Genomic DNA, 22,733 nt, shown 5'->3' with positions numbered 1-22,733 from the left:
AAATCCTGTCATTTATGTGCATGGAGCAGAGGGGACCAGAGCAGGAGAATATGTGGGTGAGGCCAAGCTGATGGTAGCAGAGAGGAAGCCACATTTTTTGAAGAAGGAGGACATCTTGGATGATCCTCGCCTTGGCAGCAGATGCGATCGAGAGGGAGGAATTGCGAGAAAGGAATGGAATCCTTAAAGGGGACAGGGTGTGAAGAAGCGTAATCAAGTTAGCTCTGGGAGTTGATGGGTTTGTATACATTTGTTATATATCTTTACCTCCTATGGATTCTCTGTGACTTGCTGAGTTCCTCCAGAATTTTTGTGTTTTCACATCATAGAGTATGGAAAAGGCCCCTGGGCTCAACTTGCCCACACAGACCAATGTACTCCACCCACACTGGTCCCATCTGATTGCATTTGGCCAATTTCCCTCTAAACCAATCCTATCCATGTATCTCTCCTATTTTTTTCTTAAACAATATAGTAGTACCTGCCTCAGCCTCTTCCTCCAGCAGCGCATTCCATACACTCACCACTCACTGTGCAAAAAAGTTACCCCTTAGGTTCCTATTAAATATCCTCCCCTCTCATCTTAAACCAATGTTAATGATTTCCCCTACTTTTGGCAAAAGACCCTCTGCATTCATTCAATCCATTCCTCATATTTTTTTTTTATTTTGTGCACCTGTAGACGTAGTGACTTGCCAGAATGTTGTACAAGACCTCCCCAGGCAATGAATGCACACCCAATGGACAAACAAGCATTTTCTTATCTTGATTTGAATTATGTAACTTTTACTTGTCTAACCTGGATTTTCAGTGAACTGACATTGGAAAAGTTTCATGTTGACTGAGACTATAAAACAAAGCAAACCTATCACTTTACTGACAGTTCCTGATGAAGGGCTCAGGGCCAAATCTTTAACTTCCTTTCATTTTCTATGGATGCTGCGTGACCTCCTGAGCTTCTCTCCAGCAACTTTGTGTTACATTGCATTGTTCACTAAAATTCACTTTTTACTTTATTCCATTGAGAGGTTTGGAATTGATTTTCTCCTGCACGTAGCCAAAGCATATCAAGTCAAGAAGATTAAATATGAAATCATAATTCTGTATGCGTCTCTACCTACTCCACCATTCTATGAGATCACAAATCCACTTAGCCTCTTTCTCCCTATATTCTTTCTTACCGTTCGTTTTGAAAAGACAGTACATTCTAGTTTTAAATATACCCAACAACCTAATATTCACAGTCATCTTTCAAGAATGCTTAAACCATTCCTCTTATCTCAGTCCTAAATTGAAATTCAGATCCAAAGAAACATTCTCTTGACATCTACCTTGTTAATTCTTCTGAGAATTTTGGATGACTAAATTACCTCTATTTCTAAACACTGGAGATTATAGACCAATCTTCATCTATCTCTACTTATGGAACAACCTCTTCATTTCAGCAATAAATCTAGTAAATTGATTATTCACAGATGTCAGTACATCATTATAATTTATTGGGTGTAGTGACCAAAGCTGAACATAATACTCTAGGTTTGGTCTCACCAGGTCTCTTCACAATTTCAGTAAGTCCTCATTGTATTTCTCCATGACTTTTTTTCATGCAAAGATTGCTTCAATAACAAAGAAGGAGGTGAATTGAATTTAATTGTGCATTGTCATGTGTACCCAAGATACAGTGTGAAACAGCTATACTTTGTGAGGTGTTTTGAAGCAATTCGGTACGTCTCCGAAGACCCTCGAAAACTTCTACATGTGTACCGTGGAGAGCATTCTGGCTGGTCGCATCACTGTCAGGTACGGAGGTGCCAACACTCAGGTCAAGAAAAAACTCCAAAGGGTTGTTAACTCGGCCTGCAACATCACAGGTACCAGTCTTAATTCCATCGAGGACATCTATAAGATGCGGTGTCTTAAAAAATAGCCTCTATCCTCATTGACCCCCACTTCCTAGGCCATGCCCTCTTCACTCTGCTACCATTGGGAAAAAAGGTGCAGGAGCCTAAAGATAAGCACTCAGTGGCACGAGGATAGCTTCTTCCCCACTGCCTGAATTCCTGAACCGAAGACACTGCCTTACTTTTCATGCACTATTATGTTTTTTTAATTGTTGTAAGATGGTTTATATGAACTTTTAAAACTATGATTCTGCCACAAAACACTAAATTTCATGACTTGTTCAGTTCAATAAATTCTGATTGTTTTCAAAGACAACATATACTTGTCCTGAGTGCGATGTTTCTTCTTTTATGATAAAGAAACTTGAGTTCTTCTGTATTACTTATATTTTATTACCAACTCACGACGTTGTGGGACACATCCATTTTGTGCATCTACCCAAGATAGGACCTTCCATCTCCCACACCCTCTAGTTGTCAGGAGGATCATCAACTCCCAATCACCACATCCCCTTTCCTGAAGATGTTCAATCTAGCAACATTACACGGTAATAAAGTATTCATTTAAATTTACAGTTAAACACAAACATCAAAAGCACAAACTTTTGAAGTGTGCTGTTCTTTTTCTTTTAGAGTTTCAGCCTTTCAGGTGCTTTGATATGTGCGTGGATCTTCTCAACACAGGTGCATGTGTCCGCTCCACTGGTCCACTACTGTCTAGCATTGGTGATATTTCCTCTGTTGCTGTGTGGGCTGGATCTTCTGCATTTGTCTGTTCTTGCAGTGTCACTTGTGTTTTCAGAAAACTCTTTTGATTCCTCCTCAGTATTTGACCATCCTCTGTTCTTCCTTCAGAAGAATGGCCTTCTTGACCCAATCTCTGAATCTCACTGTGCCATGTTGTGCCAGTGGTCCTAAGCTTCTAACTGACTTGTCATAATTTGCTTTTTGTCTCCTTTGCAGATACTTTTGTTTCCATTTGACATCTCTGATCTTGTTTGGGTCTGCAGAGTAGGGAAGTGTGGTGTAGTCTACGTCCCATCAGAAGCTCAGCAGGTGACATGCCCTGTTCAAGAGGTGAAGCTCTTGATAAGGATCTGAGCCACTATTTTATGCTTTCTTGAGCAGCTACTTACTATATGAACTTTCTCTGCTTTACCATTTGATTGGGAATGCAGAGGACTTGAAGTCACATGTCAAAAATCATACTCTTCTGCAGAGGTCTGAAATTCTCTACATCTGTACCATGGTCCATTTTCACTGGAGATGATTTGAGGATTCCATGTCTTGCAAAGATCGAATTCATGTATCTGATCATACAGACAGCAGACATTTTGTGAAGCAGCCATCTTGGAATAGTTTGATAGATAGTCAATAACCAACAGGTAATTTTTTCCATCCAGGTGAAACAGATCAATCCCAACTTTCTGCCATGGCTCCTTTGGTAAGTCAGTTATAGTCATGGCTTGTGGTCTGTCTTGCCATGAATCTTGGTAGACCATACACATAGCTATGGAATTTCTCGTGTCCATAGACCAGTCCAAGACACTCTCTCTATCTGCGCATATCGACATTCAGAAGTGGTCATCTCCCTTGATGTGTATGCAACTGGCCTCCAATCTTCTCCCACAGCCATTGATATTTTCATCCTTCTGGATGGGTCAAAGAATGTTAAAAGCACTAGTTCTATAGTTAGAATGGTCTTCAGTCATCCCTTTTTCTTTGTGTTTGGCCATCCACTTGAATTCACATTTGTCATGTTACAAATCACTCAGCTACATTGTTTTGGAAGACAGGTTTGGAATGAATTTACCAATGAAACTGATCATTCCCATCACTCTCAATATACCATTTTTGTCAGAGGGTCTGGGCATCTCTTTCACCTTGCACTTGTCTGTCTCCACACCTGCCTCCGACAACTTATCTCCAAGGAAGGTGATTTCCTTCACAGCAAACTAACATTTTGCTCGGTTTAGCTTTAATCCATACTTCTGGATGCATTGTAGCACTTTGATGAGCCTCTCGTTGTGTTGCAGCTGCGTGAATCCCGTAAGATCATGTCATCCATGTGCACAAGTACCCCATTAATACCTTCTATGATGTATTCCATTGTCCTGTGGAACACTTCAGGAGCTGAGCAAAATTTCAAAGGCCATCCTCAGACAGGAGCATCGGCCAAATATGCAATGTGCAATATTTTGTGCTATCTGCCTTGGCAGAAACAAACATGTTGAAAACCTCTAGTGCTTGAGGTCCCACCACAGTTAAGTAGTAGTGCAATCTTCTGTGCATTTGGTTTGCTATTAAATCCAATAGCTTGCAGATATAGCATGAATTGTTGTTTGAACAACTGCCACTTATGGTCGACATTCATAGTCCAATTCACAGCAACAAGCAGCTTTACACTTTGCATGCTGATACCAACTGATACCCACTCTTGGCACCATGTGATGTTTCTTCTATTGTGATAAATAAACTTGAATTCTTTTATATTACTTACAATTTACTATCAACTCATGACCTCATGGGATGTATCAATTTTGTGCATCTACCTGAGGTGGGACCTTCCATCTCCCACGCCCTCTAGTGGTCAGGGGGATCACTAATTCCCAATCACTACACCGAGTACCACAGGTAGTTGAGAATAAAACAAATGTGTAGTATAGTGATGTAGAAAAAAGGTTAAGTGAAAACACCATCATTTTACTAATGAGAGATCCATTCCATCATTTTATAACAGCACAGAAGAAAATGTCCTTGAATCTGGAGGTGCATGTTTTGAAAAATGTATTTTCACCCCAATGGAACGGGGGAGAGGAGGCCAGTGACCAGTGTTGGATAGGTCTTTTATAATTTTAATTTTTTTTCCAAAGTTAAATATACAGCACAGTAATAGGCCATTTCACCCCACAAGTCTGCGCTGCCCAATTTACACCTAATTAACCTACAGCCCTGGTATATTTCAAACAGCGAGAGGCAACTATAGAACGTACAAACTCCTTATAGACAGTGCAGGATTTGTGCAGTAGTTATGAAGACTGCTTTCCTGAGGCAGCGAGAAATGTAGTCAGAACTGATGAAAGGGAAGTTAGTTCGCTTCATGGCCTGAGTATTGTCACGTATACTAAGATACAGTGAGAAACGTTGTTATGAAAGACAGCTTCTTGAAAATTTGGACAGAACAGTTCCTACACTAAGTTGTGGTGCATCAGGATAGAATACTTTCAATGGTGCATCCATAACAATTGGGAAGAGACATGCCAAATTTTGTAATTTACATACAACTGCTCTTCTGATATATTAAGGGAAGGTCACTGATGAAGTAGATAGTATTTTATCTTGAAATTTTGCAGGAATGACCTGGGGCTAGGCTGAGAGGACAGGCCTCCAACAGCATTTTAATTTATACTAGTATGACTCCAGCTGGTGAAGAGCTTACCTCAACTCTAACTACTACAGAATTGTTGGGCTGCTTGATCCCACATTCCTCGATATCTATGGCAGACACTCGCACCTTACCTCTGGAATTCAGTTCTTTTGTATATGCTTGAACCAAGGCTATATTCTGTCCAGGAGATTGGAGACTGTGATAGATCACCCACTCAACACTTCTGAGAGAAGACTGTTTAGTTTTTGCAATCATGTTCTGTCCTCTCTTTCAGCTACACATGGGAGCCTCCTCTCCTGTCAATTGTGCAATCGTTCCCTTCCAATTAGATTTTGGCAAGCTTGCAAAGTTTTGATCGGGGATTGGTAAGGCACCACTTTTATCATGCTGTTCCAGTGAGTTTACAGAGGAGAAGCCAGTCTTCATGAAACAATATATTTTTAAAATTAATTGTTAAATTTCTGGTTGTTGGCTGGAAGCAGTGCTTTTTTTTGTCTTGCTGGAAGCAACACAACAAATTTTAAGTTCTCAAGTTCTCTGGGGAAATAGATTTTAGGAAGATGCAGGATATTCTTCCCATTATACTGAATTGCAACTAGAACTGTGTTCAATATCACCTTTCATATTATCAAAATATTATTTTAAAACTGGTACAGCACTCTCTGGTAAAATGGGATTGACACAAATTCTGGCTACAATTCCTTGACACATTTCATTGCAAACTAAATTGCCTTGTCCTAAAATGAATAAATTTCTGCTTCTGGCAGACAGGAAGCTTTGAATTAAGTCCCATAAAATTTGATCAGGTATGTATTAAGGCTGCCAAGCTCACAGACAGAGGGATAGACATAATGATTGTTCCAATCAACAGCAACATGTAAACCAAGGACTGAAGAAAATTATTCCTTTAATATTATATATTGTGTAGGTCATTAGTTGGTAGAAATCCTGAAATGTAACAATGACTGACTTGGCTCAATGACTGATTTGTAGTCTAGCATTTCAGGCACAAATTCGGGATTAATTTAAAGAAGAAAATTATTAAAAAGAAACTCTCTTTATTAAACCTCAAACACTATTATTCCATTTCAAAATGAATGCCTTTTGTTCAACTGGTAAATAAAATCCTGCATGTGGGCATCGATTTAATGTTCCTCCAGCTGATCAAAATGAATAAGAGGTTTTATTAATACCCCTTACACTTTTTAAATCAGTTCCAGTTACATGAAATACAAGACAAATGTACACTGAAAGTACCATCAGGACATTTCTGTCACACAAATTGTGCAGCCATGTTTCCTATATTAATGGGTCAAAATATAAATTGAATTTTCCCTTCAATAGTGAAGAAGTATGTTGAGTGAAACACTTAGAGTCACTGAGTCATATGTACTTAACCATATAACCGTTTACAGCACGGAAACAGGCCATGTCGGCCCTTCAAGTCCGTACCGGTTCACTTGAACAACTCCACTAGCTTCTCCGCAAACTCCTGAGGAAGTAGAGGCTTTCTTCATGATGCCATTGGTGTGTACTTCAGAATTGATTTCACTTTTGGACATAGAGAAATGTAAAGTACATTTATGCTTGATACTATATTGTAGCCCTTGGCCAGGTGTGGAAAATGGAGTAAAATTTGACATAAGAGACTTAGTGGTTTTATAAGATCCCAGGAAACACCATCCAAACAGTGAGTTTTCAACCAACTGATTGAACCTTGCCCTTGGCTTTCTGCAATTTATCCTCAGGTTTGTTAAAAGCCCTTATTGCTGCCTAGACTCTGTCGGGTAGCCAAGTGAGAGGTGGCATCTTCTGGGTTATCAATTGGGCGCCCTCCTTCCTCAGACCCATGACACCTCCAGAGGGTTCAGTAGTGAATCCCGGGATCCTGGGCAAATTGTAATGAGACAAGGAAGAGGAATGTAGACTGGCCAGTTGCTGTATTGTTTTAAACATTGACCGAATTCAATATATATATTTTTTCACAATGCAAAAATTTCCTCCCTTTTGCAGAGGAAAGGAACCTTAAAAGTGTTTATTGCTGGTGAAATGCACAAAAATTATTTATTTTGGCAGGTGTTTGAGGTAAGGGAGTTCTTTTTAATCATTTTCTTCCATAAATTAATCCCGGATTTGTGCCTGAAATGGTAGACTACAAATCAGTCATAGAGCCAATCAGAAAGTTCATTCCTAGTAAAATTCCTCGCTGTTTGAAATTGCTCTCTGGCATATGAGATCTGTTGCATTGTTCTGTTTGTAATAAAGCACTTGTAAAACATGTACATTTGAAAATGAGTAGTTTGATTTCACAGAATAAAGGAAATGGAAGTGCTGAGTGGGTTTCTCTTCTCTGCAATCTTAGGTGTTGCCAGTGTAAGTCACGATCAAACCTCAGAACCATTGGAACTCTTAACACAAAGGGAAGCCATTTAAACAATCAATTATGTGCCAACTCTTCATTGGAGCAGGTCAAAATAAATCTGCCTGTTTTTCTCCCACTCAAAAACCTGGGTGGTCTCATGTTTCAAAATTTCACCTGCATTCACCTTCCACATATAACCAGGTAAGCACAAACCCAAGGCTGGTTTCCACTGGGATTTATGAGACTGAAGGTGACTCGATTGAAACATGCAAGCATGGAAGATCCTTGGGTAGATATGAAGAGAATTAGGGATTGTTGTTTAAAAATGAGGTCACCTCAAAACACAACCACCCCACTCCCCCCCCCCCCCAACTTTACATACTTGACATTTCCCCTTCTCTGTTTAGTCTCGATAAAGGATTCAAGACGTTGACATTTCTCTCTATGAAAGTTGCCTTATCTATTAAGTCTATCCTGCTCCTCTTTCTTCATTCAGCCCAAATGGACATTTTACATTCCTGCTGGGATTTTTACTCATGAAGGATCTTGTAACTTGACTGGCATTTTTTGTAGCTTTCACTAAGACGCTGTATAGCTGACTAACCAGGAATTTACATTGGTTCAGAAGATAATGGGCTGCTTGAGAAGAAATAAAGCAGTATTTTCACTGGTACACCAGGGGATGCACTCACACCTAAGACCATGATTAATAAGACTGCCTGTTGCAAAAGCACAAGCTCGTCAACATACTTTCATAAAGCCCTATTTATGAGAGGAATATATCATTCCCCAGACCCCTTTAAGAGATAGGAATACTGTACCCACCCACACTTTACAGATATGTAATGGAAAGTGTGCTGACCGGCTGCACCATAGCCTAGTATGGGGGCCCCAATGCCTCCGAGTGGAAAGTCCTACAAAAGGTAGTGAGCACAGCTCAGTAATCACAATAATCTCCCCACCATCGAAAAAATCAACATGGAACACTGCCGTCAGAGAGCAACAGCAATCATCAAGGATCCACACCACCCAGGACTCTGTTCTCACTGCTGCCATCAGGAAAGAGGTATAGGTGCCAAAGAACTCATACCACCAGATTCAGGAACAGTTACTACCCCTCCTCCATCAGGTTCCTCAACAACAAGTCAATTAGAGACTCATTTAAGGACTCTTACTTTGCTCAGTTTTTATTGCTGAATGTGACTTGTCTTACGTCCATCTGCATATATGGCCAAATCTTTTTTTAAATATAAAGAGAAAATACATAATTTACACATTTATGGTATATTTGACAAACTATAACAGGGATATAGGCCATGTAAGAGCCAAAATATGCATATTACCTTGTTAGTTGGCATTCCAGTCTCTGTAGGCTGGGTGTGGCCATCTTGATTCCTGTGCGCAAGCACGAGTCTTCAGGTGGCGCAAACACAGTGGGTTCATGTATTGGAGTTTGGTTTCCACATGCGTGAGAATTAAGGGCATGAATTCAATATTGTCAGGGCACTTAACTCTCGCATATGCACCAACCGAACTCCAATATGCGAACCCACCGTACATGTGCCTACCAATGCACACAGGAATCAAAATGGCCACACCCAGCCCAAGGATGCCGACTAACAAGCTAAATACGCAATTCTAACATACGTCCATTCCAAGATATGACTGGTTGGCCAGAACAGAACATGGACGTACGTCAGGGAGTACCTGTATTTATTTCTCTGTAATTGCACAGTCAGATTGTTCACATTTTTTTCCTTGTTTACATTTCTCTCTTTTTTTTGAGGTATCTTTCTTCTTGAATATAGTTTACAGTTTCCCATAAATAGAAATCCTGCCTGACCCACAGGAAAAAAAATCTCATGGTTATATGTAATGACATGTACGAATAAAATTGGTAATAAATTTGGAATTTGGACTTTGAACTTTTCATTTTATTAATTTGAGGGATATAGGCATTACAGACAAAGCAAACATGCATTTCCTCTCCCTGGTCGCTCTTGAGAATATAGTGGTGAGCCACCTTCTTGAACCACTGCAATCTTTCTTGTGAATGTTTCCACAAAGCTGCTGAGTGGAGAGTTCCAGAATTTAGACAATAAACCAACAGCAATTTATTTCCATATCAGATGGTGAGATTCATAGAGGGGTAACCTGAAGATAGGGTCCACCAACATTATGGGAGAAGTTCTACAATTAGGAGATGCTTCTGGAGTGGTTTAAGTGATGGACTGCAGTGCACTTCACAGATGGCTCACACTGGAATCAGAGGATGTGAATACTTTGAGTTAAAGATGCAAAAACAATGAAGCAGACGGCTGTATTTGGAATGGTTTCGAGGTGCTTGAATTTTGGAGCCTCACACTCCTGAAGTGTATAATAATTGATAAAGATGTTTTTGGAAGTTCTTCAGGTGGATCACTCAGTGACAAATATTTGGCCTCTCATCTGTTCTTGTAGCCACTGAATGTGCATGACTAATCTGAGAATGTTGATCAAAGGTAACTTGAAGATGTTGGATATCAAGGATGGGTAGTTAGACTTTCTCTTGTTTGTGATAGGCATTCTGTGGATCTTGCTTCATTCAAACCTTCGTAACCTTTCTCCAATTTACCACCTTCCCCCCCAAGGTCCACTCTTATCCTTATCCTTTTGAAAATGTATTGAGTTATGATCAATATGCCCAAAATGCACTCCCTCTGATCACCTGGACAGGCTCATTTGGGTTTAATCTAGCCCCTTCCTCATTAGATTATCTACATAGAGGGTCAGGAATCATTCCTGCCAAATCTAACCCTCTGGCTCCAAGGGTGTCCCAGTCAATATTCGGGAAATTGAAGTTACCCATCTGAACTAGCTCTGTTGCTTTTCCATCTTTCCATATCTACTATGTATACATATCTATTAATCTATCTTCCCTATACTATAAACCCATCATAGTGATTGCATCTTTCTTATTCCTGAGCTCTACCCATATTGTCTCATTGGATGGATCCTATTGTGTCCTCTCTAGTTATTGTGGTGACATTCTCCCTGATTGATGGTGCAATTCCCTCACTTATTTGGCATCTGTATCTCCAGACATAGATCTGTCAATCCTGTCCTCTCATCTAAGTTTCTCTATTGCCTACTACATTGAGGTTCTATGTACAAATTCAGACCCTCAGTTCATCTACCCTACCTGTTGCACACTCCTTGTTTGAAAATAAATATACCTCAGCTCATCATCCCCATTGTGTTCATTAATGGGTCTTTCCTTTCAAACTTACCTGACCAAACCATCTTTCCTTCATTCCCTTACTTGCTGACCTACTCTTCAAATTACTACCCCTCTCCCATGTAGTTTAAATGCTCCAGAATATCAGTAACAAACTTCCCTCTGAGGATATGAGTTCCACTCAGTTTAGGTGCAACCTGTCCTTCTTGTACAGAGCCCAATGATCCATGAATATAGAGTCCTCCCTCCTCCACCAGCTCCCTAGTCATCGATGTAACTATCTTATTATTTCTTGCCTCATAAGCATATGGCACAGGGAGAAATTCTGAGGTTTAGTCAATTATAGAACCTATAATTTGCAAGAATACTATATATCTTGAAAATATTTTCAAGAAAATTACACTAATTCCAGAATCATTAATAATTAAAAACAAGATTACAATTTCCTTAAAAGAAAAATGTGAAACATGCTCCTCCTCTCACACTAAGATTTAAAAGAATAAATGAACTCTTTGTCCAATATCAAATCACCATTTACTTACTTAAATACTATACCAGAATTCAGATTTATTGTCAATTTTTCTCAAGCAAAATATTACATGACATACAACCCTGAGATTCTTTTTCCTGTGGGTGAGGCAGAATTATCACTTATTGATAGTGCAAAAAAAAAACTGTATACAATGTAAACAAATAGAGATGTAAACAAGGGGCCTGAGCAATGCAGAGAAGAAAAAAATCAATAAAGTGCACAAGTAAGGGTCCTTAAATGAGTCCCTGATTGAGTTTGTCATTGAGGAGTCTGATGGTGGAGGTACAACTGTTCCTGAGATTGGTGGTGTGAGTCTTGTGGCCCCGAGACCTCTTTCTTGATGGCAGCAGTGAGAATGGAGCATGTGCTGGGTTGTGTGGATCCTTGATGACCGCTGCTGCTCTCTGATGGAAGCGTTCCCTGCAGACGATAGTGGGGAGGGTTTTGCCTCAGATTTTCTGGGCTGAGTTCACTTCCTTTTTCAGGGCTTTACACTCAGGTGTATTGGTGTCCCCATACCAGATCATGATGCAACTGGACACCACACATCTATAGAAATTTGTCAAGGTTTCCAATATCATACCAAACCTCCACAAACTCCTGAGGAAGTTGAGGCGCTGATGTGATTTCTTCACCGTGCCATTAGTGTGTTGGGTCTGGGAGAGATCCTCAAGAGAGTGGCATGGTTGGTGTAGTGGTTGGCACAACACCTTTACTGTGCTAGGGATTGGGACCAGAATTCTCCCTGTGTCTGAATGGGTTCTGCCTGGGGGCTCTGGTTTCTTCCCTCCATTCAAAAGATACTGGGGATCTCAGTTAATTGTGTGTAAACTGGGCAGCACAGACATGTGGGCCAAAATGGCTTGTTATTGTCCTGAGTCTAAATTTTAAAAATATATTTAATGTAAAACATAAATTTGCTCACCCTCTCCACCCTGATGCCTCTGCTCTTCCCTTCCCAAAGTCCATAATCAGCTCCTTGGTTTTTATGACGTTGAGTATGGGGTTGTTGTTGGTGCACCATTCAGCCAAGTTTTCAATCTCCCTGCTGTGCCCCCCTCTTTATCGTCAGCGAATTTGTTGTACAAAGCCACACAGTTATATGTGTAAAGTGAGTAGAGCAGGGGGCTATGAATGCAGCCCTGTGGTGCTCCGGTACTGATGGAGTTTGTGGAGAAGTTCTTAACAATCATCCCCGATTGTGGTCTAGAAATGAGGAAATCCATGATCCAATGACACAGTGGGGTGTTGACTTACCACTCTGAGTCTGTTAACATAACTGCAGTATAATTATTCCACCAGCCTTAGCCTGTTGCCTTCTTTGACCATTGCAAGGTGAGTGGATTGGGCCAAATTTTACTGCCAACTCCTCTCTCTCTCTCTCTCTCATTCTCCACCTGGTGTTAATGTACATCTATGCATGTATGTTTAGCGCCAGCTATTTCCGTGTTAACACTTAAATATATTTGAAACGAATGCAAATGAAGTTATGATTTTTAATCTTGTCATTATTTTGACCATCCAGGAAGAAGGAACAGTTTGCCTCAGTCCCTTTTATAAACCACCCACCCAAGTTAATGACATCGTCTTTCTCTACATCTTCAAGATGACATTTTTTTTTAATATTGACAGCGCAGTTGAAGCCGACTCCGGCCATTTACACACGTGTAGCCGTTTACACCCAAATTTTTGGAGGGTGGGTGGAAATCGGAGCACCCGGAGGAAACCCACGCAGATACGGGGAGAAGAAGGAGGATTCGAAGCCCTGTGGCAGGCGTTCCGCCATCCGTAATCCACTCTTACTGAAATCGGAAATCTGAAACGGAAAATGTTCGGATAGGTGAAACCATCGTTCAGATGGAGGTGCTTTTATCGGGAGGAGTCGACCCTGTTCCACGTTATCGTCCGGCTCTGCCAGCGGAGCAGCGGGAACCAAAGAAATCACCACTCTTCGTCTGAAAGAAAACCTCCAAGACATATTTACTTCCAACAGCATCCAGTGGGCGTGTCTGAGCGGCCAGAACTGTTTGGTTTTAATAAGAAGATGCAGAGTCGAATGAAAATCGTGCCCGATTGCAACAATTACATAGGATGCTTGTTCCCCTCAAACACATCTGGAAATTCCTCGCGGCAGAGACTTCACTCATCGTCGCGTTAATGTAGAACATTTCTCAAAGCTTCTTAAGAACTTGTTTTCACAGATTAAAGTTTGTTCCCGCTGAAAGTTTTTTTTTTCTCGCGCGCTTTTTGATCTCCCCCGTTCAACCCCAGTTTACCAGATGAGCGTCGTATCAATGGAAAACTTCATTCTCTCTGCATTAAAACAAGACAATCGCCCATGTGCGAGCTACAATCACCTTAACCTCGTCCAGCACCAACATTCAGTGTGAAATTCAGACACCAAGAGCTCTTTGACCCCATTCGTCCATCCCTGTGGAGTATCCAAGACTCCAGAGGAAAAAGAACAGCTTTTCTAGTGTCTTGTTATAACTCATACATTCCAGGCCCTGTAAACATCTCCAACCAAGACTTTTATTAACTAAAAGACTGGAGCATATCACAAGTAGGTCGACCAGTCCAGAATGTCTAGCTGGGAGCAATCCTTTAAGACCTGCTAGTAGGTGTGGCTACACTCTCAGCCAATCACAGTCATCCTACACTACCATCTGTACATATATACACATTGGTGATAGAATCTATACTATCGCACAGCTTAATGCCATCCTTCCATAGATAGGCCACCAGAATCGTGCACAACGCTCCAAGCATGATATCAATGGCTTCTTGTGCAGCTATAACATGGTATTCCAGCTCTCATACTCAATGCACTGACTGATGGAGGCAAGCAAGCCTTCTTCACCACCCTGTATCACATTTTTAGGAAACCATGTATATGTACCCCATGTTTCTCTGTTCTACAACACCCTCCAGGGCCATGCAATATACTGAGTAAGTACTGCCTGGGCAATACTTGACCATATTTAATACTTTGTACTTGTCCAAATTAAATTCCATCTGTCCTCATTCCCAATTCACCTGAATCTTGTTGTAATCTCAGATAACCTTCTTCACTGCCCACTAGATCACCAATTTTGATGTCTTCTGCAAATGTACTAATCATGGCAATGAGAAACAACACCAGACCTAGCGCTGATCTTTGTGGCGCACCATTGGTCACAGGCATCCAATCTATAAACCAAACCTTCACTACCACAATCTATCTCCTCATGTCAGGCCAATTCCACATGGGCTAGCTCAGCCTGGATCCCAGTGATCTGACCTTCTAGACCAGCCTGCCTTGTCAAAGGTCTTGCTAAAGCCCATGTAGACTGCATTTAACACCCTGCACTAATCAAATGTCTTGGTCACCTCTTTCAAAAACATTCAAATACATGATTTCCCATGTACAAACCAATAAAAGTATTCCAAATTAGTCCATGCCTTTCCAAATGCAGGTAGATCCTGTCTCTCCGAATCCCCTCGTATGACTTTTGCACCATTGATTTTAGGCCAATGGTTCTCAACCTTTTTCTTTCCACTTACATACCACTTTAAGTAATCCCTATGTGGGTGGAAAGAAAAAGTTTGAAAACAATTCTTTAATTGTACCTAATTGACTTGTTATGTGTATGGTTTCATAACTCCAAAGGAAATGGGCCAATGACAATTTTTCTCAAGCAAAATATTTCAGTAATATTTGGGTCTAGCGCAGTGATTCTCAGCCTTCCCTTCCCACTCACATACCACCTTAAGCAATCCCTTACTCATCACAGAGCACCAATGGCATAGGGATTACTTAAGGTGATATGTGAGTGGAAAGAAAAAGATTGAGAACCACTGTTTTAGGCTAACCAGCCTGTAGTTCCTGAACTTGTTCTAGCAGACCTTTTTAAATAAATGCAAACATGGACTGCTTAATTTAGTTAAGCAGTTTACCAGTTTTCTGGTACGTCACCAATTTAACCTGGCAGTTTACCAGTTTTCTGGTATGTCACCAATTTAATAATGATCCAAATATCTCTGCCAGGGCACATCAATTTCTTTCCTGACTTCTCACGAGACCCTAGGATTTATTTGGCCATGCATCAGTGTTTTGGCCACTTTTATGCTGTTTAAGGTCACCAACATTTCCTCTTTTGTAATATTGAAAAGTTTCACAACATCACCATTAATCTCTAAATTCACAGGCTTCAGAACCCTTGCTAAATACATATTAGAAACATTTATTTAAAACCTCACCCATCTCTGGTGAATCCACACATTTATGATGACGACATTGATCTTGACGGGGTTTATTCTCTCCCTGTTATCCTTTTGCTTTTAATATAGTTAGGGAATCTCCTTTATCTTCACCACCAGATCTATCTCATGTCCTCTTTTATTGCTTTCCCTTGTGTACTCTTCCATCATTTAGACTTTTCAAGGGGTTGGCTTGATCCCAGCTGCCTCAACCTGACACATGCCTCTTTTTTCCTGACCTGAGCCTCAATATCCTTCATCAAGCAGCACCTGCTGATTGTGCGGTCTTGCCATTCATTCTAACAGGAACTCTCTCCATCTCACTTTTAAAACCTCCCACTTGCCAGATGTCACTTTACCAATAAACAACTTCCCCATCAATCTTCTCACGGCACCAACTAATAATATTTGGCATAAATTTCAAAATTAATAGATCTGTATCCAAGCGTTGCATAGGTTCCGCTTAGGGATAGACGTAGAGCCTGGAATTGTGTAAAGATTAAACATTCAACAAAAGGTTCACTGCATGGATGCATAAACGCTATTTGATGGGGGAGTATGGACAGCAGGACAATTCTTGAAAGGACTTGATCTTATTCTGATATAATTCACGACTCATCCTGAAATCTATTCATAGTCCACAAATTAGTCTATCCATCTTTATCAAGCATTGAAAAAGACCAATGCTTGAATAATGATTAATGCATCAAATGATCACATTATTATTTGAAAACCACACTACAGATTGTATTTGACTGCAGCTATTCAGGCCTGTAAAGTGAGGATGGAATGACTTCAGCGCTGTGTGCTCATCCCACTCCATTTCACGTGACTGTCCCACAACTACAAAGCCAGATCCAGCTCCAACAGTGTCATCAGGTTTGCAGGTGATACAAGAGTAGATCGCCTCATCATCAACAACATTGAGTCACCACACTGAGAAGAGGTAGAAAATCTAATGATAGGGTCTGAGTCTCAACATGGGCAAGTTGAAGGAGATGATGGTGGACTTCAGGAGGTCCAAAACAACCATCCTCCACTATGCTTCAGCACTAAATTCCGTAGAGTTCACATGACTAGTGACCAATAGTGGACACACAACATCTCCTCACTTGTCAGGAAGGCGCAACAGTGACTGCACTTCCTAAGAAGACTGAAGCAGGCGAGGCTACCGGTCATCATTATGTCAACCTTCTACAGGAGTTCTGTCTAGAGCATCCTGGCCGGTTGCATTATAGTAATGCTGCTGCAGAGAAATCATTGAGGACCACGTCCACCCCCCACATAACAACTTTCAGTTGCTCCCTTGGGGGAAAAGATACAGGAGGATCAGAGCCAGCACCATTAGGTTGAGAAACAGCTTCTTCCCACCGGCAGGGAACGACCAAAGGAACTGCTCACACTGACCATCCGAGACTCATATTCACGAAGCAATATTTATTGATGTATTTGTATAAATGAATTCTTGCCCTGCATATATATTGTTTGTTGTATGTGTGTTGTGTCTGCGTGTTTTGCACCAAGGATTAAGGACGGTGTTTTATCGGGACAATTAGATGAAAATAAACTTGACTTGAGATGGGGAGGGGAGGAGAGAGACACGAAGACAGCACAGAACAAGCCATTTTGGCCTGACTAGTCCATGTCGGAACAAATCCGGGACGGGTGCTTTTTAATTATAAAGATGCAATTAAGCAGCTTGGAAAAGCAAGGTTTTGTTTTCGAACTGAAACGTCAGAAATTGACGATTCCGAGCAAAGAACTTTATTACCGAAGTCTACAAACTTAAAGGAAATCCTCTGACCAAGGTGCATGGAGTGCTATAAAATTGGGAATGTTCGGTCAATTCCAATGGTCTGCAGTCCAACTCCGAGGAGCTTCAGATTCTGGCCGGGAAACAAGTGCTACTGGAGAAAAAAAGGCTGAAGAGAGGTGAGTGACGGGGTTTCAGAGGGTTTCCGAAAGTGCGGAGCATCTGGCGGAGTTCCCCCCCCCCCCCCATCCATATCGGCTACTTGCATTAATCCATCAGAAATGACAGGCTGTAAGAAAGTGATAGCTTAAGTATCGCAGCTAGTGAAACAAAATAAATAAGTTAACTGATTAGTCCACAAGAGCCCTTCACAGCTGTAAAGGGCCCAGGTCTTTTCGGCCTCTCGCACACATTGGCGAGAAGTCCAAATCGTTCGCCAAAAAAAATTACTGTGTAAGCAGGAAAACAGTCCAGGCGCCTGCCTACACTTTACTCACACCTTGATGAAGGGCTCAAGCCCGAAACGTTGACCATGTACCTTGATCTTCGCTGTATAAAGGACACTGTTTGACCTGCTGAGTTTCTCCAGCAATATCTTTTTACTATTCTGTTCAGATTAATCCGAACTGTCCACTGATGGGCTACTAATGAATCCCCTTGTTTTCAAACTCACCTTGTTTGCGTAGTCACGCGATTTTTAATTTTGTTTGCATTTCTAATATTTTTAAAAATAAATATGACTTCGATTTTAATGCAGCTACGATTCGATGAAAAAATGCAAAAGTTGGTTTAACGTGTCTAACTTGTGTTTGCAAAGCACTCCCGTGTCTCTCGGGGAAACGGCCTGGCCACCCTTCTCGTGGCTACTCGGGGCGACTGCAGGGTTGCCCACATAACAGTATCTTTGACTTCCAATGCTCTCAATGTTCTCGTTGTCTTATTAAGGTAAAGAACCTCAATTATGCAAATGGAAATAACTTCCAGGCCATTTTTTTTTTAATCTTTTAATCTTTTAGACCGACTTTGTTTCCCCGGTCTACTCTTTCCTCTGCGTTCTCTCCCCACAATCTCTTGTGCTTCAGACGTTCTCTAACTTTCAGATATAAAGTATCCGGGCAATATCTCAGTTTATAACAATGGGGAAACTATACTGCATCCATGTTGCAACCTGTGCACCTTATGCAACTAGGTAGAAATGAAATAAGGTCATTGTATTTAAAAAAATAGGGCTTTCGATGCACTGCATTGAATTCGATTTCTGCGCTCCAGGTAAATCTCGCAGAGCGTGGGAAGAAATAGTCCTTAAATGACAAATAATTCATTTACGTTAATAATGGCACATGGAGTTTTTTCCTGTATACCGCAAGAGACTGTAATCTGCGGTACATTGTATATTGCAGCAAATTATGTTAGCTCACAATTAGCGTTTAAAACTGGGCTGAGGACGATCTCCATTAATTACACAAAATAATCGTCCCGGCGAATTATATATTAACAGGAGTCTTTCGAAAATGATCGAATGGAACGTGTAATTTTTATAACACGGCCAGTGCTTCTTTGTAACCGAGCGGTGCATTAGGTATTACCCTGGAGGCCACATTAATTCAACTGGAATTTCCTTTTTGCAAAGAGGCCCCACATAAGAATATACCACTGACTTTTTCTTAAATGAGGTAAAACAGCAATTGTAGAAATCTGTGGAGAATCGGTTTCTCCAAGAGCCTTAACAGAGATCGGGGCTATTCGGCCCAATGCAACTGAACCGGTTAGTCGAAAGTGATATTCTATTCCCTGTGGCTTTTTTTTTGTTGTTGTTGCATTTACCAAGAAGCAACCGGGAAGTTGAGGGGAAAGGGACAGAAATAAATATTATTTGATAAAACATGTGAAAGTGTTTTATCAATATGTGTGGTGGTGGGGGGGGGGAGGGAGGTGGGAGATGAGATCAATAATTTTGCATACACTCCTTCATATTATACAAGCAACACATAATTATCACTGTGTCTATGGAGCATTTAGAGCAGAAAGTTCAGATGTTGAAAATCTGAAACAGAAAGTCAGGGGGGGGGGGGGGGGAGAGAGATTTGCTTGAAGCAATCAGCAGGTCAAATGCCATCTGATGAAGGGTCCTTGAACTCAAACGTTTCTCTCCTCACTGGTGCTGATGGATTTACTGAACGTCGCCAGCATGTTCTCTTTTATGAATTGTATATGGAGAATTCGCATATCAGCAACTGTTGTGCCCAGCCGAATAAAACAGGGCTTCACCCGAGGAGCAAGTGTGAACATACTAACGATGGACCTGGAGTGCCACATTATTGCTTGTACTGCACCCGTTTTGATTTTGGAACTGAAAACAAAACCAAATAGAAAATCATAGCCCATATCTTATTTTTAAGTATAAATGTCAACGGGTGTGCATTTATTCAAAACGGCGGAGAAGATGATAAGATTAATTGGCCCTTTAGAATAGCAGTTTATCGAACACATACTTAGTACCAAAGGTTTGCACACGTTTTGTCCTTGCGTTTCTTTCTGATTAAGACCGAACAAGTGGAAATAGTACCTGCGTTATTATATCAACCTATTGCATACAGCTCATTGGATTTTATCGCCAATGTTTACAAGACTTGAGTCACAAGTCACGACGATATTCATTTCAGCCCAATGAACCCAGTTTTGTATTTAAAGTCAGGGCAGAAATGTGGAAAGGGGACAGGAACGTCTGTCGAATAGGACTTTATGCAATAAACTTCAAAACGTACACTGTTTGACCGACTGAGTTTCTCCAGCATTGTGGATTTTTTTCCTTCAATCACGGCATCTGCAGACTTTCGTGTTTTACTGCTTTCTGGTTCAAATCAGTTTTTACTAATTCCTCACTGTTGACTTTTATGTTAATTAACAGTATTTGTATCAATTAAGAAAAGCAGTTCTTATGTTACACGAGGAAATAGCAGGGTAACATAACTGAATCGAAACGCTAATGTTATTACACATTAGAAATGGCATCTGTACACTTCATTCGACACAGCGAGATTACAAGCTTCATTTTATAATATCCAATGCATTTCCTTGGAAAACCAATTTAGTCTTATTGTGCAATGACGTAAGGAGAAGGTTGCGTTATCCTGGGGCTGTGTAGATGTGCTACTGGAATGAATTACTCGAAGATTCTAAATTAGGCAACCGTGGAGGATGAGATTGGCATTCCATCCCTCAGAAACATCGCCAACATTCCTATGCTTTCTTCTAGCTACCAAGCCATGGTGCCACGTTCCTCCTTTAGACTGTCATTGAGAATTCACCTCGACTAGTCAATGTTAATTGACTAATTGATGTTAACAAAATTAATATTGGATAATTAGGAAGCACAAAATCAAATGGATGATAAGGCATCGGAACGAGTCATTATTAAACATTACTCAGTTAATTGTATAAAGACGAAGGTAGCGTCACCTTGCGGCATTATATTAACTAATATAATATCATATTAACTAATAGTGCAAAGCTTTTGGTTCAAATATCTTAACCAATGAGAGAAGAACCAGGCGGCGTTTAGAGCACCGAAACAGGAGCTCCAAGATCTGCTGAGCACTGACCGAATTTTCTGTTTTAATTTCAGATTTTGAGCATCTGCTGTATTTTGATTTGGGTTGGGGAAACAGGCGTTCAGTTCAATAAACTATGCAGATCTTTCATATTCCATCCACTCTTCCCCATTTCCCCCAAAGCAACAATATGTTTTTTTTTTAAATTATTCTTATCTAACTAGTTCTATCCTGCCTTTAGCAGCTCTGCTTAATGGGAGACGATCCACGCCACCGCCGGTCTGGATAAAGAAACATCTCAAGTTCACAATTAATGGCTTTTTCAAAAATCAGGTTATCCTTCGCTCCATCTTTTCTAGAGCCTGCTTAACCTTTTTTTCTATTAAAATTGTTTTTACACCTACCCTAGAGCCCTATAGCATTTTTCTTAAATCATATGGAAAACCGAACTATTCCAAGTCAGGTCAAAGCAAATGTTTTATACATTTAGAATAAGTGTTTGCCCTTTCAGGGAGTTATAAATCTACATTACAGTCTTTACTTATTTTTATTGCTCTACCCTCAGATCCCTCTGCTCCCCAAACCCATTTAGCCACATATTTGCTATGTGGAGCCCTTGTTCTTTCCACAAAATATATCAGTGCACATATATCAAAACTGGTGTCTGTTTGTACCCATTGAACAAAAATGACGTTAACTTCCTGAAGTTTGTTGCAGTCCTCCTCGGTTGCAATTCTAATTCCCCAATCTTCTGTCACCTGGAAATTCAAGAATTTGTACTTCCAATTCTCACATTTAATCAGCTATATAAATGCTAAACAGCTGTGATCTCTGCTTAATTTGTTTGGAACTCTACTTTATCGCCTTCAGCCAGTTATAATAATTATCCTTCACACCTACGTCGTTTCTGCTTCACAACTAATTTGCAACCCATTCTCCTATCTATCCTATCTAATCTGTCATTTGATAACATATCAATAATTCTCCAAGAGCGATATCTGTGTCCGTCCTTGATGTTATTCTCGACCACTCTCTTTCCCTTCATCGGTCACACAGGAGAAAAAGAAACATCCAAAGTTTCGACACTTGTTTACTCCAGGGATATAGGTGGGGTGGGGAGAAATTGGTATCATCGGTCCAGTTGAAATTGGAATGAGCGAGGATTAATGGCAGAAATATTAATGTATAGACATCGATCAAATATGGCAATTCCCAAAATTACAATATTGAATTATTACATGATGCATTTGAGGAAGAACAACGCAATCTGCTTATATCAAAGCGAAAACAATTTCATTTATTTATCCTTTTGCCATAACCCTGAAAGTGTTTTCAAAGTTTCAGTGTTTAACCAATTACCTTTTATGTTATTGTTTAATCTGTTCGAGCTGATAGTATATTCCAGACAATGACATGACATTGGGTAAAAAATAAATCATCCGCATTTCAACACTGGTCCTTTTGTCAACTACTTCAAATCTCTGCTTTCTCTTGCTAACCTATCCGCCACATTTGCTCCAAGAATTGTTACAGGCCAGCTGCTTTCAACCCCATTTCCCTTTTGAAAGCATTGATTGATTCTGTTTCCGTCGCCCTCCCAGACATTAAGGTCCAAATCCTAAGTATTCTTTGCTAATTTCCCCTTGACCACAGTATATCAATCATGTTAATGTGTAATGTCGATATAAAATTAAATGATATTGTGTATTATACAACTTTTTATCTCCCTAATACCTATAAAATAATGTGAACTATATAACTAAAATATAATTATGTTTGTCATAAATCGC

This window comes from Narcine bancroftii, chromosome 7 (genome assembly GCF_036971445.1).
Source record: "Narcine bancroftii isolate sNarBan1 chromosome 7, sNarBan1.hap1, whole genome shotgun sequence".
NCBI classification, from domain to species: domain Eukaryota; kingdom Metazoa; phylum Chordata; class Chondrichthyes; order Torpediniformes; family Narcinidae; genus Narcine; species Narcine bancroftii.
Note: the sequence above shows the minus strand (reverse complement) of the source record.